This window comes from Motacilla alba, chromosome 1A, assembly GCF_015832195.1.
Source record: "Motacilla alba alba isolate MOTALB_02 chromosome 1A, Motacilla_alba_V1.0_pri, whole genome shotgun sequence".
Lineage (NCBI taxonomy): Eukaryota > Metazoa > Chordata > Aves > Passeriformes > Motacillidae > Motacilla > Motacilla alba.
The window spans coordinates 61,713,275-61,734,239 of NC_052031.1; the positions used below are offsets into that span (position 1 = coordinate 61,713,275).

The following is a 20,965-nucleotide window of genomic DNA, read 5'->3' on the forward strand; positions in this document are numbered from 1 at the left end:
CATACACATTAGCATGTGGCAGAATTAGCTCCTAATATAGCTTTATTTTTACAGGAAAGACAAAAACCTACTTTAGGCAAGCTTATTTGGTTTCATAAGAGTTAATGATCTTCCAAATCTTTTTAAAAAAACCCAGACCACCAAAAAACAACCCCACAACCTCATAACCAAAGTGAAAATAATGCATCACTGAGACAGACTTACTGAAGAATTCTGAGTAATATTCCACTGAAACAGAAAATGTGCCTATTCAGAGGAGAAAAGCTGTGGTGCACAGAGAAGGGGACAGCTAAGTCCTGACTTGCTGCCAGCTCTCCCTCCCCAGGGTAGGGATGGTACTGCTGGGGCAAACATTTTGTGAAGAACACAAATCCATGGGGACTTCTGGGGAAGGAAACAGCACCCGGCAGGAGTTACAGCAGAAAGGCACAGCCTCCTTCACCCTTCTATCTGTCATCAGTGTTTCTTTTTAATAAACCAGAATGACTAGGGAAGAAAAAGACAATATGCTGAGCTGGCACCATTGTTGAATTATTAAGCACAAACATAACCTTGACTTGTTTTCAACTTTAAAAAGTTAAAAGCTGAATGAATGCTTCAGTAACAAAGCCACAACAAACTCTGCAGTGCGCATGGACGACTTCTTCATGTGGAGGCACGACAGTATCCAACTTGGCGTCCTCATACTTCACTAGTCCATGTTCCTCTTCAGTTTTCTGGAGCTCATGTGTACACAGACACACTCACACACAAGCACGCATAAACTTACTCATATAAAAAATGTGAATGTCACTCCACACTCACAAAGCTCAGTAGTCAAGTTAACAGTTCTAAACACACCCAATTCTCTTTTTCCACTTAATGCCCAGCAGCCCAAAGGCCAGGAGTGGCTCAGGAGAGGGGTGCTGTGGTGAGCTAAAACCTACCACGAGTAACTACTCAGAAGTAACAGGCCAAGCAATCTCTCCACTTTGCTTCAGCACCCCTGCCTTCACCCCTTCCACAGTGATGAACTTCTGAGGACAGAGCAGATGCAGAAGAAAACCCCTTCAGGACACATGGGGAAACCCTCCACTGGGCTTGAACGCAGCACACAAAACCCCACTGATCCCAGTCTAGACACGAAGCCCTGCAAACCACAGCATGCTGCCCTCTGCAGACATGACCCCTGTCTCTAAGTGGATTTATGATTGTTTACTGTTGTTCCTTTTAACTCCATTACCCCCTGCTCCCCCAACCTCCTGGGCAGCAATTTCCAAGGCCCCCGCAACTGGATGCTCAGACGCCCTTCAGCTCCTTGCCCCGCCAGAGAAGTACCTTCTCTGCTCCCTCCTTTCCACATGCTGTCACGAATACCATGGCATGCGGCGGGAGGTGAGCTCAGAGAACCACAGCAGTGCTACTCAACTTGTCATCCTGGACACAAAGATTGTGTGTGAGTGAGCCAAAACCGTGTTTGTTTTTCCACTGATTAAGAAGAATCACGGTGTTCCTTCTAGTACAGAACTGACCTGCCTGGAGAGAGGGGGTGGTTTGATGTATGTTTTCCCCCTGGACGCAAATAATATGGCAGATGTAATTGGTAACATATTGTGGACCTAGCAGAGGTGTAATTTATAGTTTTATGGCTTTCATTCCTCGGTGTGCTTGAGCAATCTCTCTTCGTAGAAAATGAAAAGGGAAAAAATGACTGACGCAGAACAAGGAGAGACGTTCTTCTCGCACTCCCCTCTAAAGATAACACCAAAAGACTGAGGCATAGCAAATTAAAGTCAAGGATATGAAGCACAGCAGCTGCAACTTTCTCAGTGCCACTGTAAAAATCAGGATAATCGCCACCATTAAGGGACAGGCTTTCAACTGGTGCAAACTGGCAGGGCTCCACTTGATATCAGCTGACGCTAAAAACAAGGTCAGCAGTCACTCAACATTGTCAATGTCAGATGGCTGCCTGTGCCCTTTGGTGAAACGAGTTGTTGTTAGGGGCTGGTTTCCACATCAACAACCAGCCCCTTGCTGTCCCTGAAACACTGCTGGCAGCCTCAGCAGAGGACAGGAACAGGGGATAAACACTGACTCACCCCAAAAATGGAGGGGATGAAAGAAGCAGTGCTTCTGTGGATAAAGAGAGGACTTTGGACTCCTCTGCTGCCAGTGCTGCCCTCCTCAGAGGTTACATCTCATCACAGAAAAGGTTTTTTTTCTTTTTCTCTAAAAAAAGAACTATGAAATCTTCTTCCTTCTTCCTTACATCCAAAATTTTTTCCTTCTTCCTTACATCCAAAATTATTTTCTCATGTTTGAGGTTTTAAGGGCATGCACTGTAAGGAAAATAACTCAGTGAGTTCTTCAGCATAGTCTGATACCAAGAAATTACAGGCTGATTGACAGCTTGGTGATGGGAAAAGGCGGCTTCTTCAGAAAAGTAATTTTTATTGCAAATTTTCCTGTGCAGTTAATGCGAGAAAAACACAATCCTAAATTTCCTGAGGACACAATAAAACTGTGCTGGTGGCATGTTGTTTCTTTCAAAAAGGATTTTTGCTCCATGGCAATAGCAGGAATAGTAATAAATGTGAATAAAAGTCGGATGGTTTTGTTACAGGAATCAAATCCCTCATTACGGCCTGTAATATGATTTACACCTTCAGCCTTTTGATTACACAGGCTGACAACAGCTTGCCACAATGTCCATGAGGAAACAAGCCAGCAGTATTGGGCTGATCCACGCCAGCCAAGCCCAGCAGCACCAATGTCTCAGAGACAGTGGGAATGCCCCTGGGGAGCATTCTTGCTCCTGGGGTCTTGGGAAGACAGAGGGGCCATAAGCTGCAGAGGGATAGAAAAATGGGATGTTTCACTTGGGAAAAGTTCTCTTAACCCCCCATTCACAGGTCTGATAAGAAACCTCCTGTGCAAGGCTGGGCCTCTCATATCACTTCCCTTCTCTGCAGGAAGATCCTAGCAGTCACCTTTCTGCATTTTGCATGGAATGCCCAAGGCCGGCACCTGGCTCCTCATCTTTTTGCACTCTGCCAGGAGTGGAGGGAATGAGGATACTTGGCACGAGCAGCTTCAGCCACTGAGCATTCCTGCCCACCTGAACCCCAGCTCAGCAGCCCCACCTACACCACCAAAAGCTTTGGCTGGATTAAGCCAAGTGGCAATTCCAACTGAGCTGGTCCCTGCCCTGGCATGCGTGCAAGGCAGGCCTCTATTAGCCAGCCAGGATGAAGCCAGAATGCCACAACAGCTAAATACATGTCCTGAAGAGTTTAAGTCTAAGTTTTATATCACCTCTGAGCATGGTGAATCTCTGGGCTGGGAGCAGAATCAGGGTTGGGCACTATGCATTAAATAAAATTGATAGTTCCTTTCTTTAATAATGAGTTTAGTGTAGTCATTTAAAGCTCTCACAAAACTGATAGTAACTGGATTTAATGGGGCCTTCCCTGTCCTTGATATGACTCACATAACTCCTCATAGCATCTACGCGAGCTGAAGTAGGAAGGGTGCAGCCAGGGGACAGTGTTAAAACAGCTGGAATGACTTTTATTTAAAGACTTGAGGTTTTTTGTTCCTGAGAACTCCTCCCACGTCAGCTTTCACTTAATAATAATTTAGCAGGTGCTATTTACAATTCAGATGTCCCTTTTCTGCATGCACACACAAATCACGCAGCCGCCCCACTTGTACTTCTAACAGGTTTCAGGAAAGCAAATGAGGTAAAGTTCCCTATCCACCCACGTCACCCCAAAGGGCAAAAAATACACTTTGGGGACTAAAGAAGGAACAGTCTGAAAGTCTCTGATGTTTTCTTCTGGTTTATTCCCAGCACTTACTGCTGATTTTTAAGTGCGGCCTTTGAGGTGGCAAGAGACCAAGCCGGTGCCCTGTATTAAGAAGGAAGTTCAGACCTTCTGCAGTACCTGCAGAGCTGCCAGTGCTCTGTAACCAGAGGCTGCTTCCTGGCTGCTGCCAGAACGACAGTGCCTGCTTGAAAAATACTGTAGAAAGCACATGGCGTGTGTTCAGCATATAAATGATGCTCGCAAGACAATACTGAAATAAGTATCTTCCACTTCTCCCCCGAGAGGCACAAGCCTGCAAACCCATATACACACCCAGGCTGAGAAGGCAATGAAAAGGGGATCTGCCAGGTATGTCTAATGCACTGCACCTTCAAAACAGCCATGTCCCAAGCACAGCACCCTTCTTCACAGTGGCCTCTGTGTGGCTCCTTTTGAGGCATTGTACCCAACACCACTGCACTCTCAGAATCTTCTGAAAATTTATGTCCCTGGAGGCTATACAAATTCTTTCCCTTGTGCTACCAAATGTTTGGAGACAACCTCAAAGCAGAGCCCTGACCTCAACAGCCTCAGCTCCTTCCTGTTCCTGGTGAGCCTAAGACGTCAAGGGGGCCTTCATTCCAGGTAAAAATTTCCCCGCCTTCCTGTTCTGCTTTTCCTGTCCTGCTAGTAAAACTGTCTCAACCTAATTAGTAGTTTTCTAAACGTAGTGCACAGCAGTTCTCAAAGATGTAAGATGTGACAGAGCACGTCCCCTGCACTGCTCCAGGCCTGGATTCACATGGCTCCAACCTGCCATGTTTGATCCATGTCTTATGGCCAAATGAAAAAGCCAGACTTCCCAATGCACACAGTAGCCACAAACAAAGCCAAACGGACAAAGCCAAGCATCCATCTCCTTCCCTCTCATCCTCATCAGAAAGTACATCCCTCCAGTGCCACGGCCAGGGCACTCTCATCGTCATCACCTTCAAATCCCTTATCTCCCTGACACCCCAACTGCCCTCCTACGTATCCCTCTCCTGCATTTATAGCATCAACAAGCCTGCCTCCTGTTTCATTCTGCACAGCATGATTTTCCTTTATAGGTATGATGAAAATTATAAACCAGGACTTCGTACTCTTGAGCATGGAGGTGGTGTAAGCAGTTACTCCCCATCGTGGCCTGAATCAGGTTATTCTGGCATGTGGCTCAGGATACTGCTGTTCTTCCTCACAAACCATCTTTATTCCCTTCCTCACTCTCCCTTTAACTCCTTAAATCCAGGGCAAATCGTCTGCTGGCTACTGAAAGCTTTCTTAGCTGTAATTTAGAAACATTGCAATTCTTACTCATCCTTTTGGGGTGGGCTCAGGGGCAGATGAGCCTGAATAACAAGCTGTGGGCTCCTCTGACATATCCCTGCTTTTAGGCACATGAAGCAAAATCTCAGGGACAAATACATTCATTTACATTTGAATACTTTATTACACCTCAGTGCAAGACTCTTTCAGGGTCACCTCCATCTCCCACTGGAATGAACAGCAGTAATGACAAGAGATATTACAGATTTCCTCAGTTAATCACATGACTAGTTTATGTTTCACATTATAGTTAATTAACTATGCAACACCTGAGAACACAGGTTAAAATATACCTCACCAGAGGCTGCCCCATCACTTCCCTGTAGATGCTACAGTAATTGGACATGACACCAATTTCCAGGTCTTGGTGTGAGAAGGTCCAGCAGTCCAGTCTGTGCTCCCCTGAGCTGAAAGATAACCCCTAGATACCTTCTTATGGGAAAACTGGGCACAGTTGGAATAGTACAAAACTCCTCTACAGGATACCTCAGTGTTACTGCATGGAAAGCAAATGAAGACAGCAAGTGAATGCAATTTAATAGTCTACAGCCTTGACAGAACAGAGCCAGACCCCAGTGAGCAAACACCCTTCACCATGTCTGTCAAAGCTGACAGACTGTCACCTCTACAGAAATCATGAAATGAGACTGCAAATACCCTACCAAGACATCAAAATGCTCTCCAGACATAAAGTGAGAAACCTGGGAGTCTGTGGTGCCCATGTTGAGTCTCTAGGACTTGAGAAGGCAGATCATAGGCCTGCCAGAGGTACCTTGCAGTCCTCCAAGCCAGGGAGGACTTCTGGAGTCCCAAGAACAAAATGAGGTGGTGAATAATAAAGATGGAGGCAGGGGCAGCACCTGAAAGCCTTCAAGGCCTGCATGAGCATGTGAAGGAACTTCTGCACAATGTAAGCATAAAGACATTTTAGGAAAGTGGGTGTCAGTAAAGTCAGGAAGAAGTTTTACAACCAAATGATCAGTACTCCCAAGAGCCTCAGAGGAGAAGAAAGTCTGCTTGGGAGTCAGAGATGGGATGAGAAAGAAAGAAAGAAAAACATGAGATCAGACAGGTGGGATCGACTTTGAAGCTTTATCTTTGGAGGACACTGAAGGATGTCTAACAAATGCTTTGCTGAAGAAATCCCTCGTTCAGATTTCTTGGAGAGAGGCCCAGCAGAGCTGAGGCAAGTGTGGAATGCTTGGCTGGGGCTGTGCTGCAGGCTGCTGGGGAACCCACGAGCAGCACCACATCTGTTTAAAGAGCTGAAGACTGCGGCAACACCCACAGCACCACTTAAAATGAGGCATGACATGATGAGGCTCCTATAATGCCACGCTTGAATGAGCTCCTGAAGCACTGGGTACAGCCAGGGGAGGTGGGGAAAGCAAGCTACCAAGGAACGTTTCCTCATCCTGAAATCAAAATGGAGCAAGATGAGTCCAAAAGCAGTTACATCAATGGGCCAGGTAGGACTGTTTGGCAACATCATAGTGTTTGGAGCACCTTCCTCCTTCCCATCTGTCCTCCACCATCACAAAGTGGAACAGTCACCACGGCATTTCTACAGCACCCGAAGCTCCCTCTGTAGAACTACACGAGACAGTCTCTGCAGTAAACATGAAACTGGCCATAGTTTGCTTTGTAGCCCAGCCTAATGTCTGGATCCCTACATTTAATCTCCAAACAGGTCTGTAAGGCAGGAGCCTCTAGATTCCAACAAGCTCCATCTCTGATTGCTATCTGCTAACAGAGTTACATCCTGAAAGCAGAACTGAAAGAAGGATGACCTTGGCACGGCTCTGCTTTCGCAGCAGCACGGCTCAAGTCACTGCTGCTCATCTTCCAAACAGGATTGACCACAGTACCCCATCCTACAGGGGAAAGAGAGGACTTTCTCAACCTTCTCGACCCCAGACTTCACTGACCAACCTACCTGGCCCTCCATTATCTCAGTTCCTGGGAAAGGGTACCAAGGCCTCTCAAAAAGGAACCAAAATTAATCAGTTCTCCTTTGCTGCTCTGGTTGTACGCCCCCTCACCCACACAGCACTGGCACATTTGTGGCTTCCCACAACTGCCTAGTGGAAAGGATATTTTGGCTTTTTCCACGATGGCTGTCTCCCCACCTGGATGACTTTCCACCTGTAAATATTAACTTTGTAATGTCAATGACTCCAACTGGCCTGCAAGTGTGGTGAAACCACAGGGAATGCCTGGCATCTCACATACCTTGTTAGAAACAACACTACTTGTGAAGGCAAGACATGGGTAAGGCTCACTGGAGCCTCTGGCTGAGCCTCTCACTCCCACAGGATTTTTTCCAGTTTTATTTGCAAAGAGGCCATTGCATGACATTCAGCCCCTGGTTTTGTTTATGAATTCTGAAACTCAGACCAAGCTCTAGCTGGGCTGAAAACATCAGTTTGCCTATTCAGAAGGTCCCTTCCTTCATTAGATTTCCACCAGGATACAGACCTACTGGAGAAAAAGAAGCCCCTGGTGAGGTCTGGATGAAATACACAGGATCTGACCTGCAAAGAGACATGAAGATGCAAGGAAAAATGTGGGAAAACTGGGCACAGGGCTCTGCCAAAACAGAAAATTGAGTCAGACTGATTTGTTGACCTCTGACAGCCGCATACCATCTTCAAGTAAGAATGACCAAACACAGGACCTACAGTACTCTCAAACATTGAGGGTGTGGGGTGTTTTAGGAAATGAAGAGAAAGGATAGTGCAGGTTGATCACCTGACCTCCAGTTTAAGGAGTTGCAACAATTTTGTAAATAATCTGCCTTCCCATCATCACACCTGACCTGCACAGACAAAAGCCTTCAGCTCCTCAAGGAAACACCTTGAGCATTTTCACCATCTTCCAGACTTTAGGGCCAAGAAAACATCCCCAAAGTTATGGACAAACAAGTCAGAAAACTTTTCTTGCTGTCACCTGTGGCTTTTGGTTTGCATTCCAAAGTAGGACTATAAACCCAGAAACACATGATGTGAAACGGGCTGTGAGCTGGAACCAGAACAGGCGCAGTAGGACTGAGCCAGCTGGCCCAAAGCAAAAATCACCATGGAGACACAGGGTGCGGGATTGGGATGTGGACTCATTTCTCCCCAAAACAACTGTCTCTCTTGGTCCATTCACCTTTGAGACTGGCGAGTGGCTCTCGTGTGAGACACAGTGATAGGGAGCTGCTGCAGCCTCCATGAGAACACAGTGTGATGAAAGGTTTATCTGTGGGAAGCAATGATTGTGTTTGCTGTATTTGGGGTTGTACTGACCTCTGTCATACAAAACACATGGTCACACTCAGGCACACATAGACATGTAAACACTTGCACAGCCAGATGACCCATGAAGGCAAGGAATCTCATAATCTCCAAAAGAAATGAGCGATGCTACCCTAAGCAATCCCACAGAAGTGCCCCATGACACCTGCCTGCCCCACTGCTGGCTGGCTTGCTGGGGCTGGTGCATGCCTGGTCTCCTGCTGTCTTCACATCAACTTCATTTTTAAGCAAGGTCTAATGGGACAGAGGCCAGATCAGCGTACAGAGAAGAGGCCTGTTTGGCCAAGGAAGGACAGCCTAGGTGATGTACAAAGCTCTTGCTTACACAGAAAAACCCCCCGATTTAGGCATGAGGATAAACTACATGAAGGATTTCAGAGCCTTGAAGAGTAAACATCCAGAAGCTCAGGAAAGGCTATCTACTTGAGAAAGGAGCATATAAGGCCCTTGTGTGTGATGAAGAAACTCAGGGACAGCACTAACAGCCTACTCCCCCTCAAAGCTTTAGAAGAAAATAAATCAGTCCAAGGGAAGTCATTAAGAGAAACAAAACAATAAAAATCTCCACCTGTATCAGCAGAACTCCCTGGCTACCATCAGTCTCTCCCCCAGGTTTCTCCTTTGTGCAGGATATGATTATTTATTGACATATTTATTTACTCAGCTCTGCAGTGCTTAACACCATGGCTGCTGGGCTTCTTGCACTGTCAAAATTAGAGCATGACAGAAGAGGAGCGAAGCTACACAGGGAGATCCACTATGACACAGGCCAAATGCCTTCTGCAGTGGGGACCCCACAATAAGAGCAAGCCTGGACAATAAACACTCCTTTGGTGTAACTTTGCTCCAGATCACTCAGTGCTTTCAAGACCCTGCAGAGCGCCCTGCAGAGACCCAGGCAGCAGAGCACACCTCAGGCCTGTTCAAGTGCTGACCATGAGCACCTGCTGTGCGGCACTCCTGCTGAAACCAAACCTGCAGAACCAAAAATCCTCAGCAGAAAGGAGAGATGGCTGCAGATGACAAACCAGCTAAAGGGGCTGTCAAGCCTTCTTCTCATTCCTGATGCTACATTTAAGAAGCAACGTGTCACTTTGCGCTTCCAGCAGCACGCAGCCACTTGCCCAGCCTCTTCAGAAGCATCTTTTTGGCACTACAACAACTGTTTTGCAGCCATGTGCTTTCAACTCAGAACATTCAATTCCTTCCTTTTCCTACGCAATGAAATGAAAGGATTCAGCTCAGATGCAGTGGGACAATGAGTTCAGAATCACCAATGTGTCAGTGATGCTGCAGCCAAGCTGTCCACAGTCACACCTATGGGTTTTGACTAATGATGTAAGGGAAGTCTGGCCAAACTGAGTCATGGGGGAAATAAGAGTTTCTGGGAAAATAAGCTCTGTATGATTTTCTCACAAGGAGCAAATATACCACTGTTTCCACAGGTTTCAGAAAAAAAAAAAACCAAACAATTAGTAACAACTTGTTGTGAAATCACAAGAGCTTTCAGGAGGTCCAGGAGGACAATGGGCATCTTGGCTTTGCCATAGTCATAGGAATGACTAGGGAGTAAAATGGCCTGAGGTGGGCCTATGGGTTTTGCTAGAAAAACTGTGACACTCCCAGCAAATGAGAGGGGGAAACTGCCATTGAAAAAAAAAAAACCAACAAACCCTAAACAAAAGAAAACAGCCAGGGGAATTAAGTACTAAAAAGTCCTGTGAACTTTCATCAGACCTTATGTACTCAAAACTCACTGAAAGCTTTACAAATCCCTATGGATGAGAAGTAAGAAGAGACTGAAAACTAGATTCAGCAGAAGCACAATAACTGTGGAAGGAGTTTCAGTGGGAAGCAGCAAGTTTGCACCCAGTATAAATGCCCAATTAATTTGATGTTTGCAGTACTCCTTTGTGGACACAGTCCTTGGTTTTGGTCATTTTTCATATCTGAAAATAGCCCCACTTCCCTCTTTAGTCCTTCCTGGGCTCATGGGAGACTGAAATGAGTCACCAGAGGATCAGCTGAGTCATCCAGCCAAATCTTGGAAAGCAATACAAAATGTGTGGTCATCACATCCTCAACTAAAATGTGGATGACGGCAGCACCCCTAGCAACCCACCAGGCATCAGGCAGAAAGGGCTGGAGACCAGTGACACCATGAGCTGTTACTTTGAGCCAGGCAGAAGAATGCCTTAAATGAAACTAGGACAATGCAAACAAGAGCTGACAAACATAGCCAGAACGCAGCCCAGTCGAAAAGGACCTGGGAGTCCTGCTTGACTGGCAGCTGAACATGAGCCAGCAGTGGCTCCAGGTGGCCAAGAAGGCCAGTGGCATCCAGATCAGAAACAGTGTGGCCAGCAGGACCAGGGCAGTTACTGTCCCTTGGTGCTTGGCACTGGTGAGGGTGCACCTCAAATCCTGTGTTCAGTTCTGGGACCCTCACTACAAGAAAGACAGAGAGGTGCAGCATGTCCAGAGAAGGGCAATGGAGCTGGCAAAGGGCCTGGAGAGTAAGTCCTATGAAGACCAGCTGAGGGAGCTGGGGTTGTTTAGTCTGGAGAAGAGGAGGCTCAGGGTTAACCTCATTACTCACCACAACTGCCTGAAAGGAAATTGTAGCACGTTAGGAGGGGATCAGTCTCTCCTCCCAGTCAACCAGCAATAGGACAAGAGAAAATGGCCTCAAGTTGTGCCAGGGCAGGTTCAGGCTGGACACTGGGAAGAATGTTTTCCCTGAAAGGGTAGTTGAGCACTAGCATGGGCTGCCCAGGCAAGTGGTGGAGTCACAATTCCTAGGAGCATTCAGGAAACTACTGGAATGGCACTCAGTGCTATGGTTTAGTTGGATCTTGGAAGTCTTTTCCAGCTTTAATGATTCTATGGCTGCTGGTGCTGCACCTGACACAAAGCCCTTCTCCATCCAGTCTCCCCATTCCAGAGGCATTAGGAAAAAGGGATGGCCATCTCCATCTTCCAGATCACAAGATATTCCTAGCCCATTTTCCAGCTTCTATGAACCAAAGTTCCAATTCATTCAATTCCTCTAGCATATCATCAAATCTTAACAAGACCTATTTCGATATGCAATCTCCCTGACAACCAAATAACTGTGACCTTTTAAGAACACAGGTCCATATTTCATTTTTAGGTCTGTTATCTGCAGAACAAAAAGGAGTGGGGCAGTTGCTTCTGGGCAGAGAAAATGTATTTACCAAGCAGGTTTTTTATGGTGATTACAAAAGTTTAACAATCAAATTCAGGATAGTTGTTCTCTTTGTGCTGTCATGGAAAAACAGCCCCAGTTTGCAGGGGCTGGGTCGCACTGCACAGCTGCTCAGGGAACCCTGTTCGTGCACAGCTTGCTGTCACCCTGCAGAGCTTGTGCCACAAGCCACAGCTGAGCCAAGCACGGAGCACCCTGGAGCCACCAGGGGGTTACAGGAACAGCGCATGTGGCACATCAGTAGTAAAGGTCCCTCTGTGGCTCACTCAGAAAATCCACAGGCTGGAGGCTCCCATGACACTCCTTTCACCTGGCCAAGCACTAGGAAATGGTGCTCAGGGACTACAAGTGAAATGGCACCAAACAGACTTGCATGAAACTGCTCAAAATTTCCCAACTAATGATCTCACTCCTGTTTTGTCTTGATTCTTCCCACCAGCTCATTCCTGGGTTTCAGCAAGGCCATGATGCATTCACCTTGCTGTGCCTCTTCTCCCATCCTTCTGCACCTTCACTCCTATTTCCTTTACCAAAAATATAAAAACCACTTAAAAAAAAAAAAAAAGGAAAAAGAAGAGCTGAAAGGTTCAGGTGGGCATCAGTGGATGATGAACTCCACAAGACAGAGTAACACTTGACAGAAGCAGGTATAACTGGTACAAACTGGTGTGAAAAACAGGTTTAAGTGAAACTCAAGTAAAAAGATACAGAAGCTATTTAAGTACCTAAAATCCATGGGATTTTGATCCCAGAGTTATAAGAACCTGGTATTATTCAGTCTTTTAAAGGCTCAGTAGTAGAGACTCCAAGCTGTTGAAATGTTAACTTATTCCATGCTCTGCAGAGACAGAAAATAAATGTGAAACTGGATCTTGACAGCACCACTAGATCCCAAAATTGACCCTCCTGCTTTCTGCTCTGCCTGCTCCAAAGAACATGCTATTCCTGGAGGAGTTTTAGAAGATAAAGCCCAGGCAAGTGTTCTCATGTCCCCTCCACTTCCCAAAGCTAAGGCAAGCAGCTTGCTCGAGTGGCCCTCCCACACACATCACCCTCTGGGTCCTGGCACTTGCAAAGAACTCTGCACTGGCCCCACGGGCTGGCCTGGCACCAAGCACGAGCAGAGCAGCAACCGCAGCGCGCGGCTCAGCACGCTCGAGCTACAATAAACCTGTCAGACTGCGCAAGACATGAATCATATGGACTGCCACAACAGCAACCCAGCGTGTGCTAAAGCAAACAAACAAACAAACAAACAACCCTAAGACATCTCAAAACACAGATGTAGGTAAAAGGCACTCTCCTGAGGCTGCCAATGCAGTTATACTACAAGGCTTCCTGGGAAAATATACTCTCTCCTGACTTGTGACAACTCAGAAATGCTCCAGCAGAGCTGTAGTAGGGGACCACGGGAAAGCAGGAGCAACAGGACTCACTGGGAAACTGGACCCTGACCAAGCAAATGCCTTGGTTTTCCAGGATGCTGGAAGTGAGAGAAAACACCTGTAGCAAAGGCTCATCGGTCACCAAGGGATGTGGCTGCAGAGGTTGCTCAGGGTCTTTTGGAAAGCACATCTCCAAGTGCACTTAGTCAGCTGGACGTGCTGCTCCTCTCACACTGGCCGGGAAGTTATGCAGGAGAAACAAGAACATCTTTTCCTGCTTAAGGTTTTCCTGTAGTCCTTGGTACAGCCATGAGACTGAAGCATGGAAATAATGCTACAAGTGCATCTGAGGGACTTGCATGCTGCCTCTGACCTTCAGGGCAGCCTTGGGAGTGGATGACTGCTCCATCCATGCTTGTGGGCCATCAGGGCATACCATTTCATACCATGAACCTGTGACTAGACTTTGGATGTACACATATTTTTCACTTCTATCATTGCAATACAGTCAATGGGTACAGTGAGCATTTCTCCATCCTATTTTCCTCCCTGCTATTTAATGATCTTGCGGTGTTGCCTCTTAAGTCACAGTCCTCCAAACACTCGCAGACATTCCTCACCTTCCAACAGCAACTGCAAGGCTGTGAACCATGAGATGAATTAGGCAGACAAAAGCACAGGTGAAAGGTTTATGGCCAGTCTGTTTGCTTTTCCTGGCAGATCCAGTCCAGGGACTTCAGCTTTTCCAGGTGACAAGTGTCTTCCAAGACAGTGTCTGCATCACAAAATATTCTATAAAATCTTTATTTAACTGCTCCCCTAGGACTGCTGGCTAGACCCTCACACTTCTGCCACATGTGCCAGTGTCTGAGTTTAAGCACATGAATTGTCTGAACTGACTTCATCAGGACAACTCACGCACTGACAGCCCACTACATGTGTAAACGTTAGCAGGAACAGTGCATTAATCATCTGCCCTTGGGTTTTGAAAGGGAATTTGGGTGGAAAAAAAAAGAAAAAAACCCTCCATAAAACCTGTGGATAGAATTCAGGTATCCAAGTGATGCATTAATTAAACCCCTTTCCTGCACTCTCCCTTTTAGGAAAGCAAGTTTTTCTCTACAAATGTACAATCTGTAGTTAACTGCTGTTAACTGATTTAGAAAGAAATCCTGTGGAAGGTAAAGTTTCCAGTACCTGCGTCCACCCCACAAGCAGCACACTCAGAAAATCTACATTTGGTTTTCTTGCAGATTTTTCCTTCCCTTCCTTCTCCATGATTAGCAATAAGGATAGAAAAACCTTCTCTCTGCTCTTGACAGAGTGGCTGCTGCTGCTGCTGCTGCACGGTCTCCACCTGGAGTGAAAATCCTCCGTTGTCACGGCAGCCAACAGTGATGTCACAGACTGAGTATTGTGACTTCAGCTGGAAAAGGAGCAGTGGGAGCAGATGAACTCGGAAAACAAAGATATTGTTTTGGTGTAAACAGCCTTCACAGGAAAGAGGGGGAAAAAAAGAAGGAAGTATATATAAATATCTGATAATTACAGTTTTCTCGAAGTATAAATATATGAAAAATAGAGTTCTCTCTAGGCAAATATCTCAAAGGTCCAACTAAGTACTGAAAGAATTGTCATCTTGTTTCTGGGACCCTTTCAGGTTTTGAAATACACATTTTCTATTCTTTTCTTTTTTAACTTTTGTTTTTAAAACCTTCTTGTCTGGTAATTGTCCCAGAATAAGCAGTCAGCATTGCTGTGTAAAGAAATAAGCCTCAGGAAATAATGCACATGTTTCCAAATGTTTCATTAATCCACAGGCAACTTGCAACTACTGCTGTCCGTCCTGAAAAACCTTTCTGAAAATTCAAATACAGAAGAAGGGGAAATACTGATAGGACTTCAGTTACCACCTTCTCAGGGGACATCACAAATAATAAGCAGTTCCCTCCCCAAAGTACCCTAATGATATCCTAGCTTTACAAAAAATTATGCTTGAATATTTTTTCTGAAATATAAACTTGCCATGCACAGTCAAAATTAAAAAGAAATATGGGGCATTTTAAAGAGAAATTCCATGGGGAAAAGCAACTGTGAAATAGCCAAACATCAATTATGAAAACCACATCAAGAAGAGGCTCTTATGCACGGGCTGAAGGGTTTAGGGATTTCAAGAAAATGTGCATCCTGGTTTGACTCATAATGTAGGCAGAGAATGAGCAAGTTTCCTCAACTTAAAAACAGCTCAGTGAGTATGTAACCCTTTAAAGTCACAATAGCTATACAATTTTCTGGTATCTCACAGCTCCCAGCTGATGGCAATCTTTGCTCTCCATGCCCAACTCCTCCACAGGACTGGAGATGGATTACTTCCATCCTAAATTAGTGCAGAATGAACAGCCGATACTACTGTGGCATGGGCAAACTTCTGAGGTGTGCACTACAGCCATCCCAGAGCTTGCTCATTGGTGCCATTATCACTATCCCAACTGCAAACCTTCAATCAGAGCCTTCTCCTCCCCTGCTGCTGCCGCCCACATACAACTCAGCAGGCTGTGGGCAGCACTGCTTCCTTCTGAGGGGAGGACACAAATGTAAGGAAAGCAAAATGCAACAAAGTGAACAAAGGCAGAGACATTTGGGGTTGATTCTGCCTGTGAGCCAAGTCTGGATCATTTTCCCAAGCTTAAAGATTATGGTCTCATGAGTGTACCATTTGTGACTTCCAGAGGGCAGGATCTGGGAGAGGGAGCCACCAGAGCTGGGAGTACCCAGGGTAAAATCAGGAAACACCTTCCCACAAGACCCAAAGAAAAAGCAATGGCATGAACTTGTTCTTCCTTAAAATAACTTGCAAGTCTGTTGGTTTGTGGCACTGCTGTTTAATGGTACATAGCATTATTAGAGAAAACCAGCATAAAACAAACAGTTTTCATTAGGGAAAAAGGTATCTCAGTTCATTTGCGTTTTTCCTCCAACCCTGAACTTCTACCTCGAGGGTCACGCTTGCTCCTACACGGAATGTCTGGATAGGAGGCTTCACCAATTTTCCTCTCTGATGACAATGGGCGCCAAACTCTTTCCTGTCTCTTCTCCCAGAAGCAACAGCTGTTTATTGTTCCTCATTCCCACGCCGCATGACCAAACAACTACACAGAACACAGAGATGGGTGAAAGCAAGACTATGTAAAGCTGCAAACCAAGAATGCAAGGCTTAGGAAAACTCAGCTTTATGGCTGCCTGTGCAACCTTCAACCCGCTTTCTTGCCTGTGTGCCATGGCAGAGCTGTTAATCACATAATCACAGGCTATTTTTCCACAGGACCTTGGCCTCACCCAGTGCAGCAGGATCTGGGGTGCTCACTAGGCGAGCACCCAGTTACTATTTCATCTTCTCGGCGCTGTTGGAGGTGTGGCCCCGAGCCTTGTTTACTGCATGCCCGCCACGCTCTGCTCTGCAGACAGAATTAGTAATTTACTCATGGCCTTTCCTACAGTACGCATCATTAGAGTAACTGAATGTTTCACAAACATTAAGGAATGTATTTTGCACCGCCCTTATAAAGTAAGACACTGTATTATCCATATGTCATGGGCAGGGAAGCAAAGCACAGGGAGATTAATGTGAAAAGCTTCCACTAGTTTTAAATGCTCAATTGAAACTCTTAAGTACAAGTCCTTCAGAGATATGTTTTGCCAGTTGAGGCTGTGGTGACAACCATTTTTTTTGGGCTGATGCTCTCGGAGATAGCAGAAGTGGTATCCCTGACATTTATACCATTCAAATTTTACTGGGTTGTTAATGCGGAGGCTTGCTTTCTCATTTCTTTGTACATTTGTTGTATTTAACACGCATCAAGAAAAAATTCAGGAGAGGTATAAAAGATCTGCTTTCTAAATATGCATTATGAGGCAGGTAGCTGGGATGGAAAATTTCTGCCCAGACAGTTTAAGTTTAGTAAAGTTGTGAACAACTAAAAATGAAGGTCTTAAAATAGGGAAGCTGTTGGACGGCCTCAATGACAGGTCATTGCCATAAAATACACTTTTCTTTCTCTTCTCAGTTGTTGAAGAAACAGATGTTACACTAACAGAACCAAGCCAAACTGAAACGCAAACTGTAACTAGAACTTTATTTTATATCCTGGCTCTGTTCAGATAAACAAGATCAATTTATTTTTACATTTAACGCACAACAAAGTCTTGTTACTCAATTCCAGAGAGGGACTTCTGCTTGGGAGCATAAGCCCCACCTTTCTTCCTGTTCTCTCAGAAAGAGAAAGCAAGTGTCAGGCACTGCAGGCAGCACTGGTCATAAACTGGATATAGGACAGGCAGATGGACAGTACTCAGAGCTAGTGAATCTTACATTGATATAAACTTATCCTTCTCCTGAATATTTGCAGGGAGATTCAAAAATTCCTATTAGAAAAAAAAAAGCCCATCTGAAAATTTCAGGCAGTGATTTTATCTGTGCCAACACTGGGAAAGAAAGACAGACAGACAAAAAGACAGACGGTAGGGGGGTGGGAATAATTCGACCAACTGCTGGTGCCAGCCTTCTTCAGAGCAATGAAGTAATTTTAGAGACACTTTGGTAGGAGCATAAAATCCAACCTTGCAACTGTGCACAGGACTCAGGACACACAGACACACATAGACACACAGACACAGACACGCAGGACACCGGACAACAATGTGAGACAATGTGGGAGCTGGCAGAACTGGTTCCTCCATCACCTCGGGAACACGCAAGGACAACCCTAGGATAACTCCAGACAATTGTTCTTTGCCACCCAAGCTGTACTCCCAGCAAATGATGTTATGAAGTGTTCCTTCCCCTGATGCATACCATATCCACACAGAGAGGAGCACAGACCAAATTTCTCTGTCCTGCACTGAAAACTCTCACCATATATGCCTGCTTTTGAGCTAGTCATGTCTCCTGACTGCACTAACTTAGACTAATTTAGTATTTTTAATTACAGAGGGATTTACAGCGCTGCACTACAGTGCTCTCTTTTATTATGCCCACTGTTTCTGCTGAATCTCGGTGCACTCTACATACAAAGTTGCACATTAGACAAATTACACTGCACATTAAGTAAATCTCTCTCTAGAAATAGGATTAGATGAAGAGGCAAATCTTCCTCATTCCTAGTGCATAAATTAATATCTACAAAATCAATATAAAGAAAGAGCACCATATCAATTTATGAAAAAAAATAAACATACTCCACAATTAAACAAATTTATGTAGGAGATGCATTCTTCTTCTCCTATTTTGCTTAATAAATAAAACAGCTGGTCCAAGGAATCAGGTCAATCAGTGTCTGGAAAAAGCCCCATTAAAGCTGCTATATAACCTAGTTTCTCAAGCTGCATAAGGTATCCTAATATTGAAGAGGCAGAAGTCCATGCAGAGACAGCATGGATGGCTCAGCTTCTGGCCCTTCAGGGTTATGGAGGATATTTATCACAGAAGGCAACAGTAAGTGAGATATCTTGCAAAGATCTAAGGAGATGGGCTCTCAAGGACCACAACAAAGAAAACATGATGCATGCAGACCTGTACATAAAACAGAGCGAGCAGTCTTGGGCACCTAAGTTCAGGTCGTCCAACATAAGGAGATGGTAAAGGCCCAGATTTTCACATGTGTTCAGATCCCCTCAAAGCTAACCAAGCCCTGCTGCCACAGTGGGTGATAACACCTCTTCTCAGGGCACTCCACAGCTACATGGTTCCAACCCTCCCATGTCACACGGGAGGGTGAATCCGGCAGTGCCCAAAGCTGTGGGCGTGTTTTGCGGGCACAGAGCCTATTCCAGTGCAGGCAAAAACCCCACAGCATCAGCCCTTCTCCTCCTGCACAGCACACAAGATGCAATGCCCAGGCCCTCCTCACCTCAGAAAACGAATATTCAATAGGTTTGAAAATATTTTGCAAAGGATATCACAATCCACATACTATAGAGACAAAAATGAAGCCAGAAGAAAGTGACTTGCTTAAGCTTTAAGAGCAAGGCAGCATCAGAACTGGGAAATGAAACTTCCTGATCCACCAACTTAGGTTTTAGCTTCTTAAATAAGGATTCTCTTCCCTCATTAAAAAACTAAAAATGGGAAAAGAGGAAGGACTATTCTGTAGACAGAATGAACTTTGCCCTCAGAGGACTAATGACCTGATAGACTTTTTTTCCCTTCTCACCTCCATTTCCCCTGCTAAAATTACAGTAACTTCAAGGACTGTCCTTCTTCCTTGGTCTGGTTTAACCTAGTGTGTCAGCTCAGAATCCTTTTCCCAACCACCTGAAGCCAGAGACCGTCCTTCCATGAGAGGAGATTACCTTCTTGCTTTCAGTCTCTCTGGACATCCTTGCAACATCCTGGACTGAGACTACTCTGCTTTCTGCATCGTGCTGAGGGACTCCAAAGTCCTATCCACTCATCCCAGCCATAGTACATGGCAGCCTGAAAGGGTACCCTGGAGGTAAAACCTGGTTGTTCTCTATTAATTTTTCATTTTAAGAATAGCTCCAGGGAAAGGAGGGAGATATAGGTCAGAGACTTTGGGGGCTGATTAGTAACTCTGTACATCTTCCTTCCATTTTTTTCCCCTCATTATTTTTTTCTCTTCCAAATTCAGAAACAGAGGGTTTTCCCTCCGTATTTCTCATTTACTCCTTGAGCATCATTGGCATTAGTCAGCAAACTCCTGCTATTTCCTCACAAGCCCCTGACACTTGCAGAGTGACTAACCCCCCTCTGCACACACTTTGGTTCTAACAGTTGCATCTGGTTTTTTTTCCCTCAAGAAAAATGGATCTCGGCATTGCATAGGCGCAGTTCTCCCTGCGGTCACTGTAAGGGTGATAGGTCACTCCCTGTAAGCTCCTGCTGCCAGGAGGCTGTAAACGCCACCATTTTTCATGCACAGAGCCCAAGAGCCAGGAGGTGATGGCAGGGCCTGCCTTCAGGTCACTTCATAACTCACCATCACAGTCGCAGTGTCCCTCAAACTAGGAAGAAGTTAGCTCCTGCTCCAAGCACAGGCATGTAGAGAAGGCAATGGAGGAAGCCTGAAGCCACATGGCAGCCACCTGGTCTGTCAGGTGACACTGCCTTTGCACTAGCCTTTTCTTCCAGGACCAGGAGTCTCTGCCCCCGTTTCGGCGCCTGGTGCCTGACATGATGTGCAGAAGGCCTCAGCTGGGCTTCTGAGGCACAAATACAGGGTGAGTGAAAACACAGCTCCTTGTGACTCAAAGCCACCTCATCAGAGCATGACAGAAGGCTCCCCCTGGCCAGGTGGGCTTGCACAAGCTGCCCACCCACAGCCATGCTCACAGAAGACCTTGCATGCAGCTCATGCTCACGTAGGCGTACCCACAGACCTGCCCACATCGTGCTCTCGGTGCTGCGCTCGAGCACACAGCAAGTTTGTTGTGTCCACCTTTCCAGGGGGATGCCAAGAGCGCGCAGACCACTCTTCCTTACATCCAACATGCAAAGAGGATGTCTTGCCCCCAGGGCAAGGCCATGCCCTCAGGCAATGGCAGGTGATACCTGCTGCCACCCACACAGCAACAATCCACATCCAGAGCAGAGCCCATCAATAAGGATCAGTGGGAAGGCTGGTGAACTTGGTGCTGGAGAAGTTTATTCCCCATTTAACCTTGACACCCTCACCCCACTACCACCACCCTTACCTCCGTCCCCATTGTAGGAGAGACTTCTGCATTGCTGTGTAGGGAGGCATGAAAATAAACCACCGGCTCCAGTGCCACACTCCCTCCTGGCAGATCTGTTTCTCTCTTCTTAACTGTTTCCAAGTGCCTGGCTGTTTTATAATCCCCAGTGAGCATTCCCTTAACTCCTTCCTCACTGAGTCCTTC

General features: G+C 45.8%; 1 protein-coding gene across 2 annotated transcripts in view; it reads right to left on the bottom strand.

The window, feature by feature from the left end:
* The window catches only part of HIPK2 (homeodomain interacting protein kinase 2), a 126,506-nt gene that overhangs the window by 85,444 nt on the left and 20,097 nt on the right, over positions 1-20,965 (bottom strand). The window lies entirely within an intron of this gene.